The 15,342-nt window shown below is 33.7% G+C and overlaps 1 long non-coding RNA gene across 1 annotated transcript; it reads right to left on the bottom strand.

Moving 5' to 3' along the window:
- Positions 1-280: 280 nt before the first annotated feature.
- On the bottom strand, positions 281-3,255 carry LOC124899668. The gene is made up of 3 exons (XR_007056958.1): positions 3,195-3,255; positions 1,086-2,601; positions 281-644 (listed from the first exon to the last, which is right to left on the bottom strand). It is a non-coding gene; the product is annotated as an uncharacterized LOC124899668 (long non-coding RNA).
- Between the last annotated feature and the right edge of the window lie 12,087 nt (positions 3,256-15,342).

The following is a 15,342-nucleotide window of genomic DNA, read 5'->3' on the forward strand; positions in this document are numbered from 1 at the left end:
TATATATATAAGTTAAATAAGATGAAGGATATTTTGGTAATCAATCAATTTATTCATAGAAATTATACCATGTATATTACTTTGAATACAACAAACTAAACACTCAATAAAAAATAATCTCAATATAACTAATTTCAATATAACTTATGGATAGTATAACTTGTTTTCAAATCAAACGACACCTTAGAAGCATGACAAATAAATAGTTGCATAGTCTCATGCAAGTTGCAACGATTATTACCAACTTTTTTTGTTAGGGATTCTTATTGTCTTATGTGGTCAATGTCATCAAGAATAATAAGAACCTTCTTTGACCCTAGTCTTGCTTTGATTAATTTGATGCCTTCAATAACACTGTTTAACTTTGACATCTTTAAGCCGTTAAATGTTTCAGCTTCTGATCCAACATTTGAAAGGGAACAACTAACAAACACCAAAATTATTGAAATATTCGATTGTAGATTCCTTTTGCCAAGTAGACCAACCATGTGAACTTCATCTACACATTCATTTTCCAATATTAACTCTATACCTTTGATACAGAGTATCTACTCCCAACGGGGTTCCAAGCAACATCTTGAGATGTCTGGTTGGCATCTTGCATGACCTGTTCTATAAGATTCTCCATAAATTCAGACGCATGCCTACAAATTGTGAGAAAAGAAAACAATATAACAACAATAATAATGAATAATCAAAGCAAAAATCTCAACAATAAGAGCTAACAGTTTCACTTTAAGGTCTGTTGAGATAGAATTTAAGCACTATAATTATTTTAAAATGCACATTGAAGCTATAGAAAATATTCATTCAAAGTAGTTTTAATGAATTAGCTTCACAAAGCATAAAGGACCAGGAAATCATACTGTTAGCAACCTTTCGCGAAAACAATATAATAACAATAATAATAAATAATTAAAACAAAAATCTCAACAATAAGAGCCAATACTTCACCTTTTAGGTCCATTGAGATGTAATTTAAGTATTATAACTAGTTAAAAATGCGCATTGAAGCTATAAAATATTATTTCAGAGTAGTTTTAATGAGTTTGCTTCACAAAGTAGAAAGGACCAAGAAATCATACCGTTAGAAACATTTTGCAAATCTCATCCAGATAAATTTGCAGCTACTCTAAGTGTAGTTTTCCACTTGTCTATTCTTTGTCCCCAAAAAAATCGTTCCTTGTGTATTGACATAGCTTCATCAAAGAACCGCACCCAGTTTGCACCATTCCTATAGCTAAGAGAATTTTCAATGATGAACAGATCAAGAGTTTGTTTCTGTCTACTTGAAATGTCAAAGACTAAGAGCATTGTTGACGAAATTCTAGCAACCCAATCTCCATTAGCTCGACCTCTATTTCCAGTACCTGCAATATTACAAGTAACCTGAATCGGTGCATCTAACTGACCAAAATCTTGACTAACATTTCTCAAAAGCTGAGGACAATCCCTGATGCGATGACCCAATTGACCACATCAAAAGTACTCTCCAGTTAAAACAAGGCACTAGCCCACATGTGATTTGCCGCAAATCTGGAAAGATGGAGTAGTGACATGCATCTGCCTAGAACTACGACATCCATGAGATGTTGAAGACCCCTGAGTACCCTGTCTAGAAGGTGGCTTGTATGCAAACTGTGAAAAAGAATTTGGCCCTGCTATTTTCCCCGATTTTCCTCTCTGCGATTTGCACTAAAGTCACCACAGAAAGATCTTCCCATCTTGGCCTTCTTACGAACATCATAAGCTGCCCGCTCAGCAAGACCCTTGTCCTCAATTTTTCTAACAAGATACACTATCTCATAATAGGTCAAGACTTTCATCTGTGGGGTAATTGCATTATAGATGAGCAACCAGCCCATTAACAAACTTTTGGACTCGAACTGCTTCTATGGACACCAAGTACGAAGCATATCTAGCCAGCTTGCAGAATTTGGTATTATAAGTCGACACGTACATATCTGGAGTCTGGACTAATTTCTCAAACTGATCTGCCTATTTCTGCTTCTGATAGTCAGAAAGAAAGTTATTCATGAAGAACTTAGTGAACACATCCCATATCAGTGGTGCCGCTCCAATAGGCCTTCCTAGCAATAAAGTATCATACCAAGTGTTAGTCATGTCCTCCAATTTGTACAATGCAAGCTCCACAGCCCTCTCACTAAAACATCCTAGCACACGTAGTGCCTTGAATGTACCATCCAAAGCTTTGAGGATCAACGGACTATCTGAACTTGTGAATTTTGGTGATTTCAACTTCAAAACTCCTACAAGGATACCTTTTTGTTTCCAAACTTGTAAGTCTGTTCAGGTGACTGTAAATGTGGTTATGCCTGTGCAGAATTATGTTGACCAACCCATTCTTGTCTATCCAATCGGTCACTAAGCCGTCAATGACTTTTTCATGAAAGAAAGTGTTTGAGCAGTACTACCCTCATGCGATTGTAAAGGTGGACTAACATTCCTTCCAGGAGTGGGTTCTCTTAAAATTCTCGAAATGGTAGTGTAATTCCCTGCGATATCACCACGACCCCTAACTCGGCCCTTTCTGTGAGTTTCGTCATTTCTTCTACCATTAGTTGCTTGACTGTGAACCATCTGATTAACAAACAAATATGGTTAGATTCATCTAATAAGTCCTAAACGTCACACATGCAAGGAAAATTGAGAAAGAATATTAAGATACATCCTATCACGCTCTCCTAGAATCACAATTATAGAAATGACCGGCAATATAACCATAATTGAGATTCTACTACTACCGTGTGCTCCAATAGTCATAAAATAACCTGACTCTGATACCAATTTTTTCACGATCCAAAACAGGATCATGACCGACACTAAGAGGGTTAGAACTTCAAAGCAAGCCTCGTCAGTGTTCTACAGAAAATAGAACAGAATTTCACCTGTTTTGGAGTCTATCAAGAAAATTTCCCCGTCTAAAATCAACAACACAACACACCATCACCACCAAAACATCTACCAATATCATCAACAACCCATTCACCACGAACAACAGTATGAAATTCATCTTCAGCTAAGACAAGAAGTCAAATACTCCACGAGTTCATAAAAATAATAGAATACTCAAACTCTAAAGAAATGACTATGGAGTGACTCTAAGAACTTTCAAGGAAAAGAACATAACAAATAAATAAATTACTAGCCATGAGAATAAGTACGAGGCTCACCAAGAATATGCCAACTTAAATGATCTAGCTAACAAAATTCTCACCGTCACCTGCGTTCTCTGTAAAATAATAACAAGGAGTGAGACGCTAGCTCAATGATTAATAACACTTTAACCACAACCATTTTAATGGGGAAAAGTCATAAATCAGGGAAGCATGATAACCAAAAAGTGTCATGAAATAATGCTCTTCCAGAAACGATAACCATCACATAAGAAATCAATTTAACAATTTAAAAATAACCAACAAATACTATCATATCAAGTTTTACCTTTTGGAAGGTTTCCAAATATGAATCATGTAATCAGTGCATCATTCTACTTCAAGAATAACCAATAACAATGTACCCCTTGTAAAGGAGTCAAATATCATATCAGTAGGTCCCTACTCGAGGAAGATCAATAATAGTATGCTAGTTCTACCTATCTTCCCACTAGGGAGGGTTGTAACAATAATCTATAAATACAAGGTACACTATGTCTAACAAACTCGTCGTTAGCTACAGAATTCAAATCAAGGTCTACTCTCATTTATACTTTTTTTGTAAACAATAGTTACTCATGTGAAAGCATTTTCAAAATAGTACATAGCATTTAAGTTCATATCAAATCATATTACATATAAACTTAAATAAAACACATGTCAAGATACTTATGTCTCAAATAAATAAAATACCTTCACAATAACATTATCATATCTCAAATAACCATTTTAATATCCTATCAAGTAAAAAACTTGCCCGACTTGCAATTTCAAAGCGTTCAGTACCTCTTGTTTCATCAAAATCATGTATAAAATATGCAAGTTAAGAAATACAAATTATGGTAAGGTTACTACTCACAGTACACTTATCGGAATACCAAATTTGTCACCTCGAACAATTGGTATGACTTCCTTCGATCGAATCTATAATCACATCATATCAAACTCGTATTAATTTTTTTGTTTAGGCTAAAACATAACTACTTTAAACTACCCCACAATAAGAATTTCGTTTTTGGCTCTCAATTGTCAACTTATATTATATTTGTGTTTCAACACATTAAAACAATCTTATAATTGATTTTTTCTTGATCATAAATCAATATAACCTCACTACCCATATATTATTCTTTGATTAAGCTGAAAGTCGTTTAATATTCTTGCTCCGTTCATAAGAATTTAAAAGATTTCTTTATCACTTTAACACGTAATTCTTAAACTTTCAACCCAAAATCTATAATCATGAATTATACGAGTTAAATTTATTGACCACGTTAAGAAATTTACCTTCCTCTTCTATTTCTCTTTAAAAAGGTAAATTCAGAAATTAAAAACAATATATTGCTATCAAAAATAAAATAAAAATGTGATAATGCTATGTGAACAATTTTTTTTTGGTTTCGCTTCAGCAATCTAAAAATAAATGGTCCATGTTTGAGCTATTGGACATAGAGTTACCAATTGGCTCAAATTAATTTCAAAAATTGTCAGTCGGAACTGTATCAATATGGTATATAAGTTGTATCAGTATAGTATAAGGAGTATATTAATATGGTACAGGGATTGTATCAACATGGTATAAGGATTATATCAATATGGTATAGGGAATGTATCAATATGGTATATATACTATATAGAATGTGTCTAGAAACTATAGAATAGTTGTATAATATACATTTATATGGAGTGTATAAAAGTAGTATCATTGTTGTATAAAATATGTATGCATACAAAAATTGTATAATTGTTGTATAAAACATGTCTAAATAATTATTGCAGTTAAAGATTGTATAAAATGTGTGTAGAACTATATAATTGTTGTATAGAATACATATTTTTGTATACAACATGTATAGAAATTGTATCATTATTATATATAGTATGTATATGTAGAAGATGTGTATAGAAATTGTATTATTGATGTATAAGGTATTTGTATAAAATATATTATTTTTAAATAACAAATAAATATATACTATATTTGTATTTAATTGATCAAAAAAATAGACGTGCAGAATTACAATTTATTAACTTTTTTCTTTTCGAAGTATGAAACATTGACAGAAAAATAAGAAATATCGTAAAATTGTAATTAATTGCCCAAAAAATAGAAGAGCAATTTTTTTTTTATAAAAACGAAAAACAATGAAAAGGTAAAAAAGTATAAGCGAGAAAACAAAAACCAAATAGAGAACAAGGTCAGCTAATCAAGAGTAAATACATATTTACCCCTAATATTGTCCGAAATTTTTAAAAGACATCTAAACTTTAACTTCGCTCTATTTCCCCACGATTCTTCTTTATTCCGATCCAAATACACCATTTGAGGGGGAGGGGTGCAGGATGGGGTGGGGTGAGGGAAGAGGGGTAGGGTGGGTGATAAATTAAATAAAAAGGATAGATTTATTAAAAAAAATATGAAATTAAATATATTTAACACATGGCAGCACTTGATTGGTGCGTGTGTTTACTCTCTTTGTTGTGACTGAGATTCAGCGAAAAATGGTGTATTTGAAACGAATTAAGTAAGAATCGTGAGATAACAAGTCGAATTCAAAGTTTAGGTGTCTTTTTGAAAATCGCGGCCAACATCAGAGGATAATTATGTATTTACTCGCTAATCAACAATGGCTAATATGACTAATATATGGAAATAAAACTCCTTAGGTCATTCGGTGGAATTTGTTTAGGCCAAATGACCATTCCTGTCCTTTTCTCCTTTCCTTTTTTTAATTGGTATATGATCTTGGCCCATTTTTCTCTTTCTTTTTTACCATGTTTTTCTAACTTAATTACCTATAGTAATAATTTTGGGGTATAGATTCTCTCTCGACGCGAATTGGATAATTACTGCATGATTTATTTAAAAAGCATTAGCATCATTTTATACACCAAAAGTCTTGTGATTTGGGTTAGTATAACAAATGCAACTTGCTGCAGACGTCTTTATATGACATAATTTATAGCTAGCTTAGCATTTCTTGTAGGAATGGCCAGTTAAGCCGGGTTTGTTCAACTTCTTTTTCCCTTTTCTATTTCACTCTCAATTGTATCATTGATATCTTCTATATCACAACGGACCTAGTTGCAAGAGTACCAATGAGTATAATTTAAATATGAAATGTAGAGATTTTAAAAATTTTTGACGTCTTTATTGTTTTGAAAAAAAATCTCAAAGGAATAAACAAGAATAGAAGAAAGAAAGAAACGTAAGGGGAACAGTTCCAAAATGGATAGAAGTTGTTATTGTAATGAAGACAGCATTGGCATCATGAGCAAACAGATGCTTCAAAGCTGCCCCATCCCTGCTTGGTTAAGTCTTTTAGAGGAGAAAGTAATAAAAATTGATCAATATCTAAGAAAATTCCTTTGCCTCGTACATTTAGCTCAAGAAGAAAAACGATAACTTGCCTCGTACATTTAGCTCAATGTCTCTTTGTTGTTGCAATCACTATACTTCGCTGGCTCCTTCTCCCAATATTAGCTCTTCTTTCCTTGAAATCTCACATTTCTTCTCATCCTAAGAATATCTAGCAACCAACTGGTCTTTGCTCTAAGCTCACATATCAAATGTTTATCTCTGGTTATAATGATAATTAACTACCCGAGTTAAACCAACTTCTTTCTATTGTTAAGGATTTTAACTGTCTTATATGATCCACGTCATCAAGAACAATTAAAAAGCTTAATTAGATCATTAAATGCTCCAGCTTCTAATCTAACATTTGAAAGAAAGCAACTAGCAGCAATATAATCGGTTCCTATTCCACCAATGCCAACCATGTGAACTTCATCAACACATTTATTTGGCAATAACCCAGAATCTTTGACAAACTGGGTACCAAGAAACGTCTAGAGGTGTCTTGTTGACCTCTTGTAGGACTTGTTTTATAATATTCCTCATAAATGTGGATTTATGCCTGCATTAACAAAAGAATAAACATTATAACAAAAACAATAACTAAAACGAAAGAGAAAAAAAAAAAAATGAACAGAACTTAACTTTTAGGTCCTGCTCTATGTTATGAACCAATTATTCCACATTGAAAAAATAGAGAAATGCTAAGGGGCTTATAGGTCAAATGAGTTCTCTCACCTATTAGGCTAGTTTTTTGGGTTAGGCTCTCCCGTTTGATTTATAACATTGATATTTTCATTAAGAGTCCCATGAGTTGGGTCGTGTCTCGAAGTGGTGGCCTAGACCCAAGAGGGATGCCAGCCGTGACCAACGAGGATCAATCCACATGTGGAGCCTCGACTCGAAGTGGTGGCCTGACATTGAAAAAATAGAGAAACACTAAAGGGTTTATAGGCCATTTGATTGGGCTCTCACATTTAGTTTGTAACACTCTTTTTTCATAGTATTTTGGGTTGGATTCTCCCGTTTGGTTTATAACACTCTTTTTCCCTCCTATTAGGCTAGTCTTTTGGGTTAGCTCTCCCATTTGGTTTATAACACTCTTTTAGCTACTTTATTAAAAATCATTAAAGCATTATATAATTATAATATGCACATGGAAGTTATAAAGTATTATACCTCCCGTTTGTTCGTAGAATCTGAAATTGAAAGTTAAAACTTTAAAATTTAAGTTTTTGAAGTTATTTTGACATTTTATTTGGAAAAAGAAAATTAAAGTTTTTTGAGTCAAAAGTGTCACTAAACTTGAAAGTATTTGAATATAAATTTCATGATTAAATAGATACTTGAAGATTAATTTCAGAAACTACTTCCAAGATCCATGACCAAATCTAAGTACATGCGTTGTGAAGTACCACTTTTCACTCAAAGGAGTTTTTATGAGTCTGCTTAACTTTTAGATCCTGCTCTCTTGCTACTCCCTTCATTTCATTTAAATTGTTCCTACGTTTTTCGTAAATTAATTTAATTAAATTTCAAAAATAAAATTAAATTATATTAATTTAATTTTTTAAAACTAAAATTTATATATTTAAAAAATTACATAAAAAGTACTATATATTATAATTTTCCTTTTTCAGTTTAATTAAGAAATAACCTTAAAATGTTAATCAAAATTTGTATAAAGTGAAGCGGTTAAAAAGAAATGAAGGAAGTATTATTCTTAAGAAACTTAAATTATGTAAGCATTATAATAATTTAAATATGCACATAGCTATATTGTAGCTCCCGATTGATTATAAATTTTGAAGTTGAAACTTGAAACTTGAAATTTTAAATTTTGATCTAGTGTTTGACATCAACGTGAAAAAATAATCAAAATTTTGTGACTGAAAATTCCAACAAACTTGAAAATATTCAGATCAAATTAATTTCATAATCAAATAGATACTTGAAAATAAACTTAACAAAATACTCTCAAGATCTATGAGCAGATCTAGATACATGTGATGTGAAGTACCACTTCACTTAACAAAAGCACATACACAGAAGGGACCAAGAAATCATACCCATCAGCAAATTTTGCAAATCCCATCCAGATAAATTTGCAGCTGTCCACTTCTCGACACTTTGAGCCCCAAACAATTGTCCTTTGTGTATAGCCAAAAGGATCTATTTTAAATAACCACATCACATTACCTTTACTTTTCTCACTTTTAAATTTAACCCACCCCACCCCTAACCCACCCAACCGCCCCGGTCCCTGTCCTTTTTTGGGTTTTTTTTGTTTTTGTTTTTTATTAAGACTTTGTTTTCTTCCTTTTCAAGTTTAAGTTGTTAGTAAAAAATTAAGGTAGCTAATGTCCATTTTTTGGATCCATACTAAGCTCCACTAATAAACTTCATTTAAAGAATTTCCATCCCCCACTCCCCACCCTTCGGCGACATGGTGTTCTTGTTATTTCTGTCAGTTGCTCTTCAGATCCGATTTGATAATCTAAATTTTGCAACATCAAGTTAGGTATGTTTTTATAATCTCACTTTAAGTTTTATTTAAACTTGTAGTGATGTTGAAGCATGCATCCATATTTTATTTTTTATTTTGTTATAAGAATTTTTTTTTTGGACCCATTAGAATCAATGAACTGAAAAAGTTACGGTTGAACCCATATTGTTTTAATATTTTTGAAAACTTGGGCCCATGCTGTCTTTGTCAGAAAAAAGTGAAACTGTTTGTATTTTGTAGTTTTGATTGACACGTGATAATTGATAGCATGGAGTCCACATAGACATAGAAAAGGAAGTTGGTAATTATTAAGAATTCACTGTCGAAGTTTATTAAGAGTTCACTGTCTGATGAATGAAAACCAAGATCAACTGAAATAGTGCAAGAAAATCTTTAACAATTTCTGTTGAGTATACAAAAGCATCGCAAGCAAAAATAGAAACAGCTACTAATTAGCATGCAATGTGACCTCAAACCATACAGTTAGCTGGCAATTTTTTTTTCTTCAAGTTAAAATGAGAATGTAAAAGTTCAACAGAACATCCAAGCTGTAGACTACAAAACTTACAAGCTAATGAAAAACTTAACATAATGGTTTGTTCGTTGAAAAGGAGATTTTTCTTTTCTCATACAAATCAAGTTTATATATTCCATTTTACTTCTACAAAAATATAGATAACAATAACACTATATTTGATCTTCATGTTTAAGAAATGTAATACTTATCATTAATTTTTTATGACAGTTTTCAAGTCAAAAACGGACAAGATTTAAGTGTTAAAATAGGTAAATATAACTAGATTATGTAAACTTATTTAGAAAACAAAAAAAATGATGTTTATTTTTTAACAACTATTGATGATGTTAGCTTTTGGTATGTACATATAATAATCTTTGAATTTAATTATGGGTACAGATTATCACTTAAATGGAGCGTGTCATGCATTCCGATCCCGTTGATCGTACACTACTCAGAATGCAGATTGATTATCGATTGAATTGGCTCTGGAATAAACGGATACCATTGTACTTGTGTGTCAGGCCTTTCAGGGTCGATATGGCTTGGTCTTTATTTACCTCGCATCCGCCACATCAGCATGTAGTAGAATATTTAGATAGTGCGGGTTTATATAATGTAGTAAGAGTTGATAGAATACAGTACGACCAGCATCTTCTTACGATCATGGTTGAGAGATGGAGGTCGGAGAGACATTGTTTTCACCTACCTTTCGGTGAGGCGACGATCACTCTTAAGGATGTACGGTTATGTTCGATTTGTGCGTTGATGGCCACCCAATTTATCTATCGAATATTTTCGAGAGGGATTGACAGTGGGGTGCTATACTAGAGGCACTCACAGGATATGTTGGGCCCATTAAGGGCAGGAGTTTTGTGACTCTGAAGTTCTTAACTGATTTTATTAAAGATGAGTTGGAGACTGAACCAATTGGAGATGATACTCCAGTTGAAAGGGTTGAGAAGATTGTCCGATTGTACATGCTTGTCATACTTGGGGGTACCTTATTCCCAAACTCATCGGGCTGCGATATTAGACAACATTTTCTGGCATTCCTAAACCCCATTAGTGACGTTAGTACCTATAGTTGGGGCAGTGCAGTATTGACCTACTTATACAGGTCACTATGTGGCGCGTCATATAGAAATACAAAAGTCCTATAGGGATTTCTTCAACTCATCCAGGTAATTAAATGGCTTATATTATAACAGTGTTTTAATATAATATTTGTATAATTTGTTAACTAATTTTGTTGTCACTTTGAGGTATGGTGTTGGGAGAGGATGTTGCCTCTACTACCAGGACTATATGAGCCAAAGGATGATGACGTAGCCCTGCCATATGGTAGGAGATGGACAAGGAGTGTTGAAAGAAACACCGAGTCACATCACACTCTCATCCCGATTAGAGATCAGATAGATCACATGATAGAGGAGCAGGTATGTCTTACCAACTCATAGTAAATGTGAGATGTTAGTGGATTAATGTACTAAAAGGTCTTTAGTATAATTATCTTATCTATTTAATTAGTTGTTATGACTCACTCAAGTAGCACCATAAAATAAGTAATAAACTGAAACTTATGATATAAGTGATAGTGATGTTTGTACGCTACCAAGACTAGTTAATTTATATAAGTATATTTTTAATTGTTAATTATTGGTATTTATATTACTTTTATTATAAATTTCAAGTATAAAAATGAATTATTGTATTCTTCAAAATCTTTTAACGTTGTATCTTTTATAATCGTTAAATTTTTTGGTTGCATGATACATAAGAAGGATATACTTAAGTAATTATTTTTTGAGGTTGTAGTTAAATCTTATTATTGCTCTTATTAATCCATTTAATTGTCTTTCTATTACATAGTTTTTGTGGACACCGTACGATGCAATATTGCATACACTGTCCCTGTGTTCCCAGATTGATAAGCGTGTATGGACTGCATGAGTGTCTATGTTTTTCTTAGATATAGGTGAGTACCATGTGCCTGATCAGGTGATGCGATAATTTGGTCAGCCTCGGCACATACCTCAGTCCTCGGAGTGGAATCCCATGTACTTTAACATTGATCTGCGTAGTAGGGTGGATCAGTCGTTGATTGATCTATTACATAGGTATAAATTTCTTTGGAACTCTTGATATGGTTGTACGGTTGTGCCGATCCATGGTGCTGTACTAAGAGATTATGTACAGTGATTTTTTAATCACGGACGGTTGTTGATAGGCAACCCTACATTAAAGGTACTTATAATTTTATAATTTTCCTGTAACAAAACATATTTATATGTTGTTGGAGTTTATTTATTTTTGTTCAATGTATGAGATAGTAATATACTATAACTTTATAATCTTATTATCCCTACCTTAACGTACAGGAATATCACGCAGCAGGATTTGTTCATTCAGGTGCTACTGGTGCTGCATTGACTAGGGGACTTCGCAAGATGTTGAAGGTTTCGTTAGAATGGAAAATGGATCCTGCACGTGCTTTATGTGGACATAAAATAAAGAGTATTGTAAAGCAAACACAAAAGGAGGCTCACGATGCGATGCCGCCAGATGGTCCATTTTGTGAGGCAGAGCCAATGTATTATAATGTAAATGCTCGGGGGCGTGGTGAAGGCCGTGGTAGAGGGCGAGGACGTGGTCGTCCCACAGGACGACCCCAAAATGTTGTTGTACATGCTTTGTTTGATGAGCCATCACCGTCTACTCCTACCATTCCATCTGAGGTTATTCTAGACATGGTCGGACTCTATAGCATGATACCTATGGAACTACCATCTCGTCCAGCATCCGCTAAACCTAGGCGAGATATGGAGGCAGTTTGTCTGAGCTATGGATCAGCTATAGGCGATGGTTATATGTCGGATATGCCGGTAAGTAATACAATATTTGTTTTTAATCAAATAGTTATGTATTATTATCATGCCATAATGGAGTATGTCTTGTTATAGGGCCCATCTACACAAAATATTGAGAAACATTCATGCAACATACTACTTGTGGGGATACAAGTAATTATTTTTTTAGTCATGCCAACGAGATGTTTGATGTGTCGACGTCTGGTGGTAGCTTGGAGACGTTGTTGGGTTATGCTAGGCCGGCATCGAGTGATGTTCACGTTGAGACACATCTAAACATAATGTAACACCCCATATTTTGAACTAAAAATCGAATCATCGTTGTAACACCCCGCAAGAATCCTCTACGTGTTAGCTCCTAGTAGTATGCTCATAGAATTGAAAAGAGTAGAATTTTTTTTCTAAGTGTAAAAAGGGACTTTGAATCATTTAGAGTTTTCAAGCTTTGGGGATTTTATTTTTGACCTTCCCAACCTCCGCTTCTTCATTTTTTTGTTGATATACGATGGGGCAAGTTAATAATACATCTTGGGCACAATCCGGGCGCATCTTGGGTGCATTTCAGTGGCATAACTCACTGGTTTGAAATGCTCCCGCATTTCGGGCGCATTTCAGGCCCCAATTTCATGGTCAACTTTCAACAACCATAACTTCTTGTATATAATGAACTGGGATAGCTGCTATATATCAAATGAAAGAACTTTAAGTCTTCTTTCTAATGAAATTAGTTTAATCCAAATCCAACATTTGAGTAAGAAGTTATACCCAATTTACTTCAGCCTATCAGCCTGCCAATTGAGGGACAGCTGCGACCTTGTTTGTTTCCTTAGGAATATTTTAGTCCTTTCACCCATCCCTTTAACATCTTAAGCACAAGATTTTAATCCCAATTGACCAAAATATGGTCATTATCTTCAAAATTCTCAAGAAAAACACCTTTTAGTCCCAAAATAAAAATGAAGTTTCCTCAAAATTCAATCGTAGAAATTCGAAAATAATTTAAGATTCGAGATACCCATTGCGAGAACTACAAGATGCACCCATCAATCATACGTATAGCATCCTAAAAGCTAAAGTTCATTCAAAAGCTTCTAATTTAAGGTATGTGGGATTTTTCCTAAAATCTCATGGACATAGAAATCATGTTTTTTAAGAAAAGGGTTTCGAATTTATAAATAAATTCATTTTTTAGAAGCATTGATGATATTGTTTTGACCTTTAGGCCTTCCCCCCAAAGTGATTTGAAGTTTTATATATATATATGTAAGCATGTGTTTTAAGGTTGATGATTGAATTGAGAGCATGACTCATGAAAAATCCCTCTCTTATTATGATTTTTCTTTACTTATCATATGTTATGGGTTGTTTTGAATGCATCTTGAAAAGCATTATATGGAATGCCTTAAGTATTGTTATATTTGGATTATGATTTTGATTTCAAAAGAGAGGGTAGTTTATGTTGATAAATGTTGAAAATATTCATATAATGAAAAGAGTTGCATGGTTTGTAAAGATTACATAACCACCATTTGTTCATGGAAAGGATGAGAATTTTTGCATAGTTTTGACTTATGTTTTCGAAACATGAAATCTCTTATACTAATTGCATGTTTGAGTGGTTTGAACTGAGTTTTAGTGAAAGAATCATGCATGATATTTTATGGCTCAGAAATAGGACTTTCAAGTCTTGGTGTGACGACATCAATTCAGATAATGCCATAGTAATTCAGAACATAATAGAATGCACTTTTGAAATCAGATTTTTCAGATGTTGAAACTAGAATAATGCATGATTCAGAACATGATAAAATTAGGCATAAAGAAAGCTTAGGCGTTTCTCCGAAGACGGCACAAGTTCAGACAACTCATTGCTTAAAACCGTGATTTGCCTATCTGGGTATATTATTATATGCTCGCCTAGTGCCCTGTGGCGTATCAGACTCAGACACTCCAACCCTTCCGGCACACTCGGGTTGGGGGCTTCCCCACTGAGTCAATGGCGGATTCCATATAGCCCGCGGAATATCAGACTTGTAGGGGAGTGCCACCTGACTCAGAAGTAATACAAAGGTCAAAAAAAACTGCATTGACAAAAAGGTTTTATGATTATCAAAAATGCCCGTGTGTTTTGAATTTATGTTTTTCATGATGTTTATGACTATCTCTCAACTATTTTATTTATATAAAAGCTTTATTTTGGATTGCTCTGCATACCAGTACATCTATATTGACCCCCCTCCCTCCAAGTTCTGATACACCATCTAGGGGTCCTGATAAACAGTATATTTCATCAGACTAGAGTGAAGAATACCAGTTGGTGAGCCTTTTATATTTTCAGAAGGCATAGTTTCTTTTAGATAGTTATTATTTATTATAGTTTTGGTCTACTGGTGGTCTTGTCCCAATTTTCAGACAGTTGTTATTTGATCATGTAGTAGAGATTTTACAGATGATTTTCAGACGGTGTTTAGTTGATATTGGATTTTATTCCTTATTGTTAAACTAAATTTAGATTATGACCATATTTCATATATGAATGGTGTATATGATTACAAGTTAGAGGGGCTCTCGGGCCTTCATGGTTTAGGATGTCCTTCACAGCCAGGGCCCTAGTTTGGGTCGTGACAAACTTGGTATCAGAGCACAGTTCATAGTCCCAGGGTGTCTGCAAAATCGCGTAGGGTAGAGTTTTGTTTATGGGTGTGTTGCGCGCTACACTTATAAGCAGGAGGCTACTAGGTGTTTCATATTTTCTTTTCTTTATGTTTTAGTTTGTGTTATTGAGCCAAAATGTTCCTCTTTCATACTCTAATTCATGCTATGGTGTCGCCCATATGAAAGTAAAGTTATCTCAATTCTTTCCTTACTTTGATGTGCCCAGATATGTCTCATTATTGGGGTGATTCAAGGGCAGA

This window comes from Capsicum annuum, chromosome 6 (genome assembly GCF_002878395.1).
Source record: "Capsicum annuum cultivar UCD-10X-F1 chromosome 6, UCD10Xv1.1, whole genome shotgun sequence".
Lineage (NCBI taxonomy): Eukaryota > Viridiplantae > Streptophyta > Magnoliopsida > Solanales > Solanaceae > Capsicum > Capsicum annuum.